The sequence below is a fragment of the Sebastes umbrosus genome, chromosome 10 (genome assembly GCF_015220745.1).
Source record: "Sebastes umbrosus isolate fSebUmb1 chromosome 10, fSebUmb1.pri, whole genome shotgun sequence".
In the NCBI taxonomy this organism is placed as follows: Eukaryota; Metazoa; Chordata; class Actinopteri; order Perciformes; family Sebastidae; genus Sebastes; species Sebastes umbrosus.
In genome coordinates, this window is record NC_051278.1 from 24,203,642 (window position 1) to 24,217,535 (window position 13,894).

General features: G+C 41.5%; 1 protein-coding gene across 5 annotated transcripts in view; it reads left to right on the forward strand.

Annotated features, from left to right (window-relative positions):
• The first annotated feature begins 1,865 nt into the window (after positions 1–1,865).
• The window catches only part of lrmda (leucine rich melanocyte differentiation associated), a 351,320-nt gene continuing 339,291 nt past the window's right edge, over positions 1,866–13,894 (forward strand). For 3 of the 5 annotated variants that reach the window (XM_037781646.1, XM_037781645.1, XM_037781648.1), the window contains exons 1-2: positions 1,866–1,963; positions 5,438–5,498. The gene's annotated coding sequence lies outside the window, so the exon portion shown is untranslated. Of the gene's footprint in view, positions 1,964–2,349; positions 2,449–5,437; positions 5,499–13,894 lie in introns of those variants that run through there. The other 2 variants (XM_037781644.1, XM_037781649.1) reach the window with 2 other exon arrangements.

Consider the following 13,894-nt stretch of genomic DNA (forward strand, 5'->3'; position numbering starts at 1 on the left):
GAAAGTGAAATCTTTGGCAGGCATGCACACACACCACAGTTCGTGCAAGCATGCGTACTGACGCACATTTCGAATTTGCACAAATTTGCACGCCGCGTTCACGCAAAAAAACACACACAAACATGCACGCACCTGGATTTCTGCAGGTTGTTGCCGTGTTTCATCAGCTTCAGTGTTTTTCTCCGCCACATTCAACCTGTGGAGCCATTATCTCCTGACACACTTATCCCCCTCTAAATGATTTCTCTTCATCTCCGGCGAGTCACCTAATCAAAGTTGAGAGCTTAATGCCATTCAGACATCCCACCGCTTTCAACCGCACTCACTGTCATTATGAAAATGAATGGCGGCAGCTGAGAACTCAGATGTTCTTTCACATCGTGACGGAGTGCCTCTTAATGTGTCTTATGATCTTTACCGTCGCTGCCTTTGACTGAAGGCCTCGGTTGGGGACCCCGGCTAATCACGTTACACATCTTACACATTACATTTGGTTTCTATATCTGCACCGCGTCTCCCTGTTTCACCCGCTCGCTGTCTCGCCAGCGCGTTGCTCATCGAGATCATTAGTGCATGTTGAAAAGAGCACAGACAGAAGGGAAATATAAAGTTTCACTCAACTTGAAGCCGGTGGTCTTCTTCGTGAAATGACAGAACATTGGCTCCAAGGAATCTAATAAGGCGGGAATTGTCAGGTTCCTCATTGGACAGAGGTAGAGGAGGAGGAAGAGGACGGGGAGGATTTGAGGTCTTTCTACTCTGGAAACCTGGCATGGATGTTCACAAATGTTTCTGTATTGTTGCATGTCAGCGCTGCAAAAACAAAAACAATCCACACTAGCTGAAATAAATCCAGTGTTCCATAAATAAAACGATATTACACTGAAGCAAGTAATCTCAATATAAACTCAGAGTGACAGGTAATTAGTTTTCAAGGTTTTTTTTTTTTGTTGAGTGGAGGTGTTGATGTTCCTCAGCGCAGCTCTCTCTCTCTCTCTCTCTCTCTGTGAGTTTGTCTTTGGGTTGTCACGAGTTACTTCTGCACAGTGGAAATTTATTTAGAGACTTTTTTTATTGAAAGAACCAGCTGCATTTTCCAGAGTTATCTTCCAGATGTGCCATCGCGAGGACGTGGATGACATCTCCATCTCACCCCTAATCCGCGGCCCGTCTGCTGGGTGTATTTGCTCAGGTTTTATATGTGTTTACAGAGAATGTAATTACCTCTTTTAGACATGCAGCTGTTAGAAAAACTGATTTTATGGATCACGGCCATTGCCAAAAAATGTAAGCTCCCTGGGCTTAATTTGTCAATTATTTAATCATAATTACATTTTCTTTAGCTGCAGGGGTTTAACAATCATTTTGTGTTCGGCCACTAACAGAACTTTTTTCCTGTGATTTCACAAAGAAAAAAAATCTAATTTCAATGATGTGTCTGGATTCTTTTCCCCCAATTTAACTAACAAAGTGCAGAAATGATTCATGGCAGATACTTCATAATTAGATTGCAGCTTGATGGACTAGAATGTATTAATTGTGAAGACACATACGCAGAGCTTTTAATGCAATTTTTCCCCACGCTTCCTCTTTTGCCCTCCGACTTCATCGGCACATTGCTCACTCATCTGCAGTCGGCTGCTGGGTTGAGTTACCGAGTCGTGGTAACACATTGTTACAGCAAATTATGCGCGGGCACGGACGGGCCGGCCTCTAAGTGATGGCCACAATATGCATTTGCCTTTAAAACTTAAAGGGGGAGCTTAATTTATCGAGGGTGTCACATGGCGGGAGTGAGTAATTGTTCCCAACACCCCTGTGGACCACAGTGGTTAATGTATTCCAGGGCCCTAGGGGGAGCTGTCAGGAAGAGGACACCCTCGCTGCTGCTCTGCTCACTGGCCATGTTGGATGGTGCAGGATTCAAGCTTCTCAACACACAACCACAAATCACTCTGTGAGGGTATGTAATTGTGCTAAACTTCTTCCCTGGTTCTCAATTTCTGCAGCTCTGCATGTAAATTCTATATACTTTCTGAAGTTTCTTCCTCCTGCTTTGAGAGGCACAACAACTGCTAGATGTTTTTACACCCCCAAAATGATGAAGAGACAGTTTCAGTAGATGTTTTTTTTTTTCCAGAAAGGGAAGTTATTATAGATTTGCTGTTGGTTTTTGAAGTCTGAGCCATCAAACATTTGTGTTTATCACTTGAGAAGACCATTGTTTTGTTGACTTCCTGTCTGCTGTTGCAGTGTGAGGTTCTGGCTTTCTTGTCCGAGCAGCTGTTGACAATAACTTATCAGGCAGGAGAATACAAACTCTCCCTTTGATGTCGGCATTGTTCGGGGAGACGGTCACTACCTGGGTCAAGCTGTATTTACAAGTATAGGTCTGATTTTCTTGTAACCCAGCTTAGTGCTCCGTGCAGAGGTTCAGCAATGACTTTTGTAAGTTTTGGTTAGCTGTGCCATGTTTGGTTTATGATAATCATGCGTTTTGTTATGTAACTATTCTCCGGTTTGGTTACTGTTTTGGTCCACAGTTAGAGACTATAGCTGGTGAGCATTGTGGAGCATTTAGCTGCTTAAGAGCCACATATTTCCCTCAGGAGTTAGTGCAGAGCAGAGCTAAAGCTCAAATGAGAGTGAGTATTAGACTTTCATTCATCATGTGACCAGAAACACAATTTCAAATGAATGTTAATGTCGCTGTGTGTCTGCTTTTTGCATGCCGTATCAACTTAAAGGGTGATAATAGTATGTCAGTGTTGTTGACGGCAGCCTCCAAGCAGCCAAAAAATAAAACTAATCAATGCAGGTTTAAAGCATAAATACTTGAAACCACAATATTGCACAATATGTAGTCACCGTATATTATTTTCATAATTAAAGGGCATCTAGTGGTGAGGTACCCCTCCCTTTCCCAGCATGTCGGAGAACTACGGTGGCCTTTAGGTAACATAAAAACATGAAAGTCTCTCTCTAGAGCCAGTGTTTGGTTTGTCCGTTCTGGGCTACTGTAGAAACATGGCGGTGATACATGACAGACTCTGTGAAGAGAACCCACTGCCTATGTAGATATGAATAACTCATTCCAAGATAATGAAAACACAATAATTCTTAGTGATGAAATTAATCTTATATTCCTTTTCTGCTAACAGATCACCACACTGGCCCTTTAAGAGACAGATATTTCCCTCAGGAGTTAGTGCAAAGCAAAGCTAAAGCTAAATTGAGAGTCTTACATTGATAATGTGACCAGAAACACAATTTCAAATTAATGTTAATGTTGCTCTGTATCTGCTGGATTTGTAAACGGGCAACTGTTTGCATGCTGTATCAACTAAAAAGGAGATAATGTCAGTGTAGTGTTGACAGCTTGTTCCACTGCCTCCAAGCAGCTAAAGACCACAGTATTGCACAATATGTACACACAATATGTATCTGTTTCTGGATCTAGGTTGAAATCAAAAATAGTGATAGACAAACTTTAGTTACATGCGCACGATTTTTTTCATTCAGTAGCCTAAGTAGCATAGTTCATAAAAAAAAAAAAAGTTTTTAAAAAGTCCTTTATCTCCACACTAATTCATGTTTTGAAAAATTCTCCATCTGCACCAAAAAACAAATCACTTTCATGTCCTCACCTAAGTTTCTTTGAAAAGGTTTTGCAGTATCCTGCTAACTGAAAAACTAAACCTCCTTTGTGGAGGTGATGACTAATATTAGTAAAAATGCAGAGTCACTGAGAAACCACACACAGATCAAGATACATCAGGAGTCATAGTCCTACAGCTAAAAGGGCTTATTTTTTTTTCAATTGACGCAGTAAAAATGAGGTTTCATTAAGTTACTGGTCGGTCAGTCATCATGAGTTGACAGAGTTCAGAACATGGTGTCCGGGGCATTTGTCTGGAAACCCTGCGAAACCGCTTTCACAGGGTTCAATCAAAGTGTGACTTTTATTTCCAGCCTTCGCACTACCCATGAGTGTAGCTCGAAGACAAATAAGAGGCCTTGCTCTTTTTAAACAGCACTGATAATAAGCGTGCCTTTTGCATCCATGAGAAATCTCCCATTATCTATTGACTCGGTCTCGCCCTGTGTCTCGGTGACTTACGCCTCCCTCTAATTCCCATTACCGGGAACACTGTACCCTTATCAAGGGAAACAATAAGCCACTTGTCAGCCGCGGCAAGAAAATATGAGGAAGCATCTGCCCGGTCCAGAGGAACTCATGACTCGTGGTGAAAAGGCTCTCCGCCTCCCTCCTTCTGTCGGCCCTCCCTCGCCTTCCCCCCCGTGTCAGTCCTCCCTGTGACCTCTAGGAAGGCACGGTGGCGGCGTGGCAGCGGCGGCGCGGAGGCAACTAAACAGCAGAGTAAATCTGATCATCAGGGGATAAGTCAGAAATTGAATTTTGCCTCCTCCACAGGGGGCAGGGTTGCTGCAGTTTGGGGATATGTTGGGAGTTATGGGAGGGCTGGTTGTGTGGAGGGGGGAGGTGGGACACCCACGCTTTCTCGTCTTCCACCCCCAAATAGAAGCCCTGCTCCTGAGCCGTAAACCTGTCACAGAGATATGTCTCAGTCGATGATGGCATCCGACTTTTTTTTCCTTTCCCCCCCCAACCGCCTCTGCGCTGGGCTGTTATCTCCTTCCTCCCTGCTATGTCTCCCTGCTCTTTAAGACAAAGGGTAATAAAGCTATAAATTGTGTGGTCTGCGGAAGGTATGGACATTCTGTCTGGGAGACGCTGTAAGAACTGCCATAAAGCACCCTCAAAGTCATAGCTGAAGATTTACAGTTATTTAACATCCTCCTCTTCCCCTAAATCACAGTGATAAGAGAATTAAGTGATGGCTATAGGTTCTTTGTCCTTAGTCTATTGATTTTCTTCGCCCCTCAGAAGGATCCTGAACATTATAATTATTGAGCCCTGCAGTTTGATGCAGGTTTACAGAGTGGGAGAGGCGCCCTCAGTTCGATTCTAACACAGTTAAAACAAAAGCCACCCGTTTTTCAATTTGGTAATGGGCTTCCAATTATGCTTCATTTACCTTGTTGGGCCAGAAAACGGTTTATCCGAGGCCTCGGTGCTATAAACAGCTTCTTTGTGCCGTGACAAAACCTCAGTAACTGCTCTATTTATCTTTAACACGGGGCCTCTGGTTCTTCAGCGATTCTTCAGCCGTGTGAATAGAGGGGACTTTTTGTAACACAGTTTTTTCATTAAAAATATGTCTCCCGTTGTTAGTCATTTTCTCGATACAGTGATCTGTGACATCACAGGAGCATCTCTGTTAGATAAAAATCAAGATTTACTGATGTGTAATGTGTTTATCCCCACATTATGAAAGCTTTATCCTCTTTATAATCTGTTGTCCTGAAGACACAATATAATCTCGTCCTTCTGCCTGTGTGTGTTTTTTTCCAGATTCTTTGTCACCAAAAACACGGCCTTCTCCTCCTGAGGTGTTGACTCTGTGGTTGTGAAGGTGAGTCTAATTTGCTCTCATCTCCCATGAACAAGACATTAATCATTAGTGATTAACGTGTATCTTCTAGATTGATCTAGAAGAGGAGGATTCAAAGAATTTCTCCTAGCAATGATTAAACAAAACACTCGTACATGTGATATGTCTCCATTACAGAACAGGTGTGAGTCTATTCAGAGGTTTTGTTTGTGCAGTGTGTGAGCATGTACTGTATGTGCATATGTATATTTGAACATGCATGACATTAAGATGGCATTTATGTAATTTTGGGACCCTAAATCTGCCCTCTATAAACTGATATTTTACTTTTAACATTTACTCAATTTGATAAAATGGGATGTTAAACCAAGCCTGAAATGACCTGCTGTACAGGGTAATAAAGGCTCCCCCAATTAAGAAGTCATGTCAACTTTGGCTGAGTAGGAAGATAAAGCAGAGAATCAGGTTTAATGTTTATTGTGATGGACTATCTAGCCGGAGTAATTTTTCCAGGAAGAGTGAAATGGCTCCTTCTAAAGGTGAGAAAATATCATGTTTACAGAGTGTGTGCAAAACCTCTAAAAATATGGAAGGGCAAACAAGATAACATGAGTTTGGTTATGAAAAAAATATATTATGATACCTGTTCAGAAAAAAAAACTTAAAGTTTTTAATGAAACTTCTTTTTCTCCCCAAATTTGCTCACAATAGATAATATTGTTTGTCACTTTAAAGGGCATACATTTGCAAATTTTAGTCACTGTGGTCATTTCTCAAAATTGTGAGAGACCAGCAGTGGCAGCCTATTAAAAAAGTAAAGTAAAACACCCTTATTATGTTTTATCATTTTTGGACTTGGATTTGATCGTCTCTGCACTGTAAAATCATAGTTCAGTACAGTAATTCTACAGCAACATAATGCCATATCTCAGTAATAAAGTCAGAATACAGTCATTTTACTATAATTTACTGTACAAATGTCACAGTAACTTGCTGCGGAAGTAATGCAACTATAGTAGCCAGTAATTTACTCAAGAATTACATTCAAATATTGTACAGCCAGGGCTTAATTTGTGCCACATGCTGCCGGAACATGATCTGGGACCTCCCAGATTAGGACAGGCACCTATTTGATTGGATACAGCACCTCCTTCGTCACTATCAAAATCTGTAAATTATTTTTTTTTGTAATATTTAATGTTATCTGTTCTATCATTCTTTTATTTAACCAGCGCACTCTCAGTGCTCCTCCGGTCACTAACGAAATGTGTCATGATGACTACGAGTTTTTACGTAGCATATGGATCATCCATATGATAAGTAAAAACTCGTAGAGGCATGTGTGTACCATCCATTATGGATGGTGCACACACGCCTCTATGAGTTTTCTGTCTGCGCTCAGCGTCTCCTCTCCTTATCCCTCTGTGTGAGCGAGTGTAGATGTACCTAAAAGTCACATTTGCAGGCCCAATTCTCCTAAACGGTGGCGTTTTGATGCTGGTGCTGCAACATGTGTCTTTAAGTGTAATTAAAGGTATTCATTTTTAAGTATTCTGATATAGTCAAATATTCGGGTCCAGCTGTATATAACCTACTATATTACTGTAAGCCCCACAGCTAGTGGGTGTCTGTGCAGCACAGTGAAATGAGTATGGTCAATCATAATTTCCATCGTTCTGTGCGTAGTGTTCACTCTGCTCCATTGACATGACAGAAGATGCAACAATATTTTCTAATCGGTGCGTTGCACGTAGCATTGTTTATTATGTCATTCTTGTTGTTTTTCAGCACAGCAGCACCCTAGGTGTCTGTGCGCCAGGGTCTGTTGGTTAGTGTCTAAAAGGTGACCCACAAATTATCAAAATCTCGCAAGATGGTTAAGGTTAGGCATTGACCTTGAATAGTTAAGGTTAGGCATTGACATTTTTTCCTAAAAATTATAAGATAATAATGTGTAAGTGCCTTAAACGTGCATTATTTCTAATAGCCAGCAGGGGGCGACTCCTCTGGTTGCAAAAAGGAGTCTGATTGTATAGAAGTCTATGAGAAAATGAGCCTACTTCTCACTTGATTTATTACCTCAGTAAACATTGTAAACATGAGTTTATGGTCTTAATCGCTAGTTTCAAGTCTTCTTCAATACAGCATGATGTTCATTTAGTAAATTATGGTTCCACTTAGAGTCAAATAGACCATAAAGCAGGGTATGCTTTAGGGCGTGGCTACATCGTGATTGACAGGTCGCTACCACGGCGTTGTCCTGTCTAGGAGTTGTCCGTGTTTTCGTCTTACAACTTTAACCCCTTTCACAATGTGTTTTCAGTTCACGAAAGTTAATTGTAACATTTTGGTCGCCTAAAAATGTCTTATTCAGCATTCGGTTGTACTTAGCTCCACCCTCTCATGTCACTTCTGGTTGCAAAAAAACAAGATGGCGACAGCCACAAACAAACCAATGGGTGACGTCACGGTGACTACGTCCACTTCTTACATACAGTCTATAGGTCAGACCCTTAGTACACCCAAACTTCCCTGCAAGAGGCGCTTTAACAATGTCATGCTGCTTCTGTCTGTATGACTACAAGAAAACATAAACACAGTGCCTTTTAGGTGTTTGAAGAAGTGACGAATTCTGTAGTTTTTCTGGTGAGGACAGTCTCAAACTAGCAAATACACTTAAAGTACACATGGATACACTCTCCCTCTTTAATTTAATTTTCTTTCTTTCTGTTTTATGTGAAGGGAAACAGAGAAACGCAAACACACACACACTCACCTACACACACATTCACACGCACCCCTCAGGCACCACAGAGGGCCACAGCCCCACTTACCACCACCTGACAGTTGGCTTCTTAACAAAGACGCAGGGAATATAATTAAATCATTTACCTTTGATACCCAGCCAGCTTTGTAATTAATTAATTCACACGGTGTGTGCAGGAATTACCTTCACCGAGACACGAGGGAGGAAGAAAAAAAAAAAGTTGTTTCTTCATACTTCGTGGACAAAACCCAACGCTCTGCCCTCCCCTTTCTCTTTCTCTCTCTCTCTCTCTACGTCGTCCACCTTGCTGCAGCAGCGTCCTCAGAGACGGGGAGTAAAGGAAGTTAAGTGCTTCTCTAGTTGAAATAATGACCCCGTGCTGATGTTTAGGCCTCATCAGCCAGAGTGCCTGAGGCCAGATCAGGCTGAGGCAGAGAGGACAGGCTTTGCTTACACATCCCTCTCATTTGGTCTGACCTTTGCGGCGGCTGTGATGTGGGAAGGCGATTGCCGTCAACATCATCAGTGTCACACGGCAACAGAAATAGCCTCTGTGTAGATCAGCAGTACCTTTTTAGAAGAGCAGGGCATTGTGAACGCTCACACAGATGCAGGTTATGATGTAAAATACAAATATCTTGTGAAAGGTTGCAAAGCTTCCCCGAGAGCAAGCCTTAGGTTAGAGACTTTGACACAAACATCTGCATGGTAGTAAAATACAACACTATCATTACATACCATCATTAAATTAGTTTCTACAATAGCAAAGCATTGTGTCTGCTATTGTTATGTGTTTTGGATTACGCAGTGAATAAGCAGTCTGTTTTTTAGCGTGCTTTGTGCTGTCTGTTAGTTGTTTGCCTTGGGTGTGTTTTTGCTGAAATGATAATCAAATTTTTTCGCATCAGATCTGAGTCAGAGTACCTCTGTAGCTCAGAAGGCAGCCTGAAGCACATTCTTCAGTGTCATCTTTTTGCCTTTCCAAGAACATCAAGCATTTGAATCAATGAGCCTTCATCAACGATCTAATTTTTTACCCCTCCGTATCGCTTAGCTGCCGCCCTGCCAGTCAAGTAGAAAAAATACAGCACTGTTGTTTCCTTTTCCTTTTTTTTTTCTCCTCTGGGTTTGTAAATTACCGCCGCTGCAAAGTTAAAAGCATCTGAAAACCACTTCTGTAAATTATTGTCGATAAATTGTAATGAATCATACGGACCTGTGAGAAGTGTGATTTATAATTTGGGGGCTGACGGCGTGAGGATATATTGCCCCGAGAGCTGCTGGGAGGATTTGGTGGGCTCCATAGGCGCATTCATCATTCTATACTGAAGCCATTTTTTAATGTGTACCACTATTACGTCTTGTACTGTTCCACCTATAATAGGACCATATACTGCCTCTTGACTGTCAGCCTTTCACTCAGTTTCTATGGTTTCTTTTGAAAATGGTTCTCTCAGGGGATAGAGTTTTATTTTCAGATACGTGGTGTGACTATAATGTGTGGCAAAATAAGCCTTATATTGTGCTATATTATATCTGTTATTGTTTCTCATCAACTGAAGTTATACAGTACATTAACTAACATTCGGCTCACTTTATATCTTTTCCCAGAGCTTTCATTGTCTTTATCAAAAAAATCTCTACAAACAGCAAAATAAAAACTGAACAAATCTCCACCCTCTGTTGAAGACTATGAGATGTGACTGAAACCTTCTGAAAAAGTTTGTGAGTCATTTAGTCAAGCTACTCAAGAATGAGCCATTTTATTTGTTAAAATTATAGGTAACAGTTCATTTTAACCTCCTATTTAGCAGTATATAAACTGAATGTCGACATTATAGCCTATTTTTACTTAGTTGGAAGCACGTTTAATATATTTTCACATATTTGTGTACAGTAGTTCCCAACCTATAGGGGTCAGGCCCCTCCACTGGGTCACAAGATAAATCAGAGGGGCCAGGAGATAATTAACAAAAGAAGAAAACACATTTTTCATTTTTTGACTTTTCTCTAATCTTTGCTTTTTTAAATAATTAATGATAGTTATTTTACCACCTTGAGCCTAAAACAGTTTTTTAATGGAACCATATTAGAAATTTAGAGGGTAACTCTCTCTTTGGTGAAGCTGCTAAAAACTCAGACATCTGAAATATGACTACCCAACTACACAGTTTTTTGTTGTCGTTGTCGCTGTCGCTGTCGTTGTCGTTGTCACAAACCAAAAAGGTTGGGAGCCACTTAATCTTTATCTATTTTATAAGATTATTTACAACTTTATCATAACATATAATATATTATTATAAAATAGTAATCTGAAAATTCACCTATATCTGTCAAATAAATGTAGTGGAGCAAAATATTTCAGTCTGAAATGTCGTAGAGTAGAAGTACTGAGATGCATAAAATGGTAACGGAAATAAATACCTCAGAATAATACTTAAGCACAGTACTTAAGTAAATGTACTTATTTCCACCACTTGATAATCACATATAGGGACATATTTCAATCTATAAACCGCTTTAAACCTACCCACCCAGGAATAAATAGTAGTGACCATGCCATGAGATGGTACCACTATGCTAGCATGATAGCAAACAACATGGAGAACTCACAAGATGCTGTTTTAAAAATCTTTCTTTTCTGTTTGATCACAGTTAAACTGTAATAGCTACTTAGAAGAGTACACACTCGCCCACCCTTTGCCTTCAGGTCAATATATTGCATTTATCAGATGGTTAAGAACTGGAGCTTTCATGTCCTGTGGCCATGAGCAGACCGAGGACAGTCATGTGGTGACAGTATTTACATCCCTCTGAGATCTAAAGAGCATTTACCCGAACCATACGCTGCCCTCATAATGGTTAGTGATATTTGTGTGAACGCACCCAACAATTAACGAGGGAGAAATGGGGCTGGCGTTAACCTCCGGGTATTCCTCGGATGTCATCACCCCTCTCCCTGAACCTCCTCTCTCCCTTTGCCCGCCCTTCTCTCTCTCCATCCTCGCATCCCCCCACCTCCATCCCTCTCCTTCCCCGCGCTCGGGGTCCAGTGGAAGTGATTTATCTTAGCGTGAAAAGACTTGTGATGACGCCGAGACAGGAGGCCGCGGGCCCTTGGCATTGAATGCTTCAATGGCGTTTGCATGAAGTTCACGGCCCCGGAGCCACGATAAATGTCAAGTGCAACAAACGTCCTGTAAATAAGATAGAGCGCTGCCAAAGCCGCAGTCTGCTTATCGACTACCAGAGCAGAGGGTGGCGTCTATGTGTGTGAGCATGTGTGTGTCGGTGTATATAAACCCAACCGTATCCTCTCTCAGAATAAAAAGCAACAAATCTTGGATTTCATAGACGCAGGCTATACTCTCAGAGCGGTTATGAGCTTTCCTCTGCAGGGGTTTTATTCGACAGCTATGTCAAAGTGAGGGAATGTTGAAGGTGAAGACCATTATAGATATGTCATTACAAGTGTGTTCTGCACATTGTTGCACACAAAAATCTGCCTTGCTTCAATGTACAGCCACAGGATGGCATTTTATTGTGTATTATATATGAGAGAAAACTGCTGTGAGACATGTTTTCTCCTTCTTTGTCAGGGATAGCTAGTGGTTCCCTTTCACTCGATGTGTGAAAACAATACTCCTCTTTTCATCAGTATTTGTTACAGAAACAATTCTAATTTTAGGTCATAATCACTGCTGTCGCTCAGTGCTGCCACCCAATGGATCCCATTTGGATTAGATGTAAAATTAAAGAATTATAAAAAACAAAAGTACAAAGCAAAAGTGTGTAATAAGAACGCTTTTTTTGCTTTAGGCGTGTAATTTGTAGCCGCCATGTAGTCTGTACTGACTGCAATGGAAATGTATCCACGTAAATATGCTACTCTCAGAGCTAGTGACGTAGAATACAAAGGGAGAAAGACTGCTTATAGCAGGCCGGAGGGGAGTTGGATGGGTTCAACAAACAAAGGACTTTCAACGAGAAGGCCGATGTTTGAGACCGGTGTTTTGGTTTGTGAGCAACGTTAGTGACATTTGTGCCCTGTTGTTTAGTGATGTTTGTTTATGTGTTTTCAGCACTTATTTTATTTTACCAAAGACTGTTTATATAGATGGTTGATGTTTCTCCACTTCGTCCCACTGTACAGAAGTGAAGTCAAAATACCTCGGATACGAGAGCTGCCATCTTGAGATTTTGACGTCATTTGGAGCCAGAGTCTGCGCAGTAGTGATCGGGCGGTGGAGCCGCGGTATCGAGGTCACCCGCCCGAACCAATCGCAAGCTGAGCACGGACGCAGTTTGTCAGTGAGAGAGACTCACAGCTGTCAATCATGATGTCTCAACCCCTTTTTATAGCGTCAAATAACTAATTAAAACCAAATTTATCAGATAAATGAACACTTGAACTTAAACTAGTGTGGTAAGAACTACCTAAAATGACAGAAACCATCTTTGGGGAAAAATTAATTTGACGTGTACTTAGACTTTTTAGTTTGGGCCATGTCCCATCCGCTAACATGGAGGGGTTGGGATTTATGATCTATACTGCAGCCAGCCACCCGGGGTGGCGATCAAGATGTTTTGGCTTCACTTTTTGGGGAACTGTCATGTCGTTTATCTTTATACAGTTTGTATTTTACCTAAACCTAAGTGAGTAGTTTTGCTGCCCCCTGCTGGTACTGCACCTTCATACACGCCTGTAATATTCAGGCCTCGGCGAGGCAAATCTTGACACTGACACGTTGTCCTCTGGTGGACAGGCGGGTCTATTACACGCTTTGGCATGATAGCCGGTTGGCATATAGGGATATAAATAATGAAGCTTGTGATATGTGATAGAACAATGACATATTTCTAGTCTAGAACATAGTGTACATAGTGTATACTTAAGGACACGCATACTTATGCCATGTGCTCATCATTTCTACACCAGCACTCGTGGCCTGAGGCCAACAGATACATGTTGGCTATATAACACACAGCATGGCTGTTCTTTTGTTAAGAGCAACACTCTCATATAATGTCAGTCCACACTTACACAGATGTATGTGTGTGATATAACTTAATTTATAACACTATGGCATGAAAAAAACATTAAAACCACCACACCCCCCTTTTTTCTTTTTTTTTTACTGAGATGACAAGGTGCCTTTATTTAATTCTGAGATGTCATCTGAGGACTTGGCGAAGGCATCTCGGGACTCAAGCGCATTCCTCAAAGTATCATTTTATTTGATCAACCTCTCCTACTTCAGGAATTTCCCTGTTGGTTGAAAATGAGGAACGGAGCAGGGACGGGGCTTCACGCTATTAGAGTTATCTGGGGAAGTACAGTCCTGCATATATCACCTCCGCCGGTGTCATCCCCAGTTGATAAACTGCATTTCCTGTCAGTGGAGGACGCTGAAGGTTACAGCTGAGATTAAAAAGAACAAAACAACCTCCCAGCTGGAGTGGTAACACATTCTACCTGCTGGAGCGCTCCAAATCGTTCCGATAATTCAGACGAGCAGAATGTGTACGAACCCTTGATGAATCCTCCGGTGGTCCCTAAATATGGATGTAATGACAGCTTTTAACAGACTTTCCCACATGAGTGAGAGCATCCAAGCGCGGGGACATGTGCTCGTACACTTACATCTGA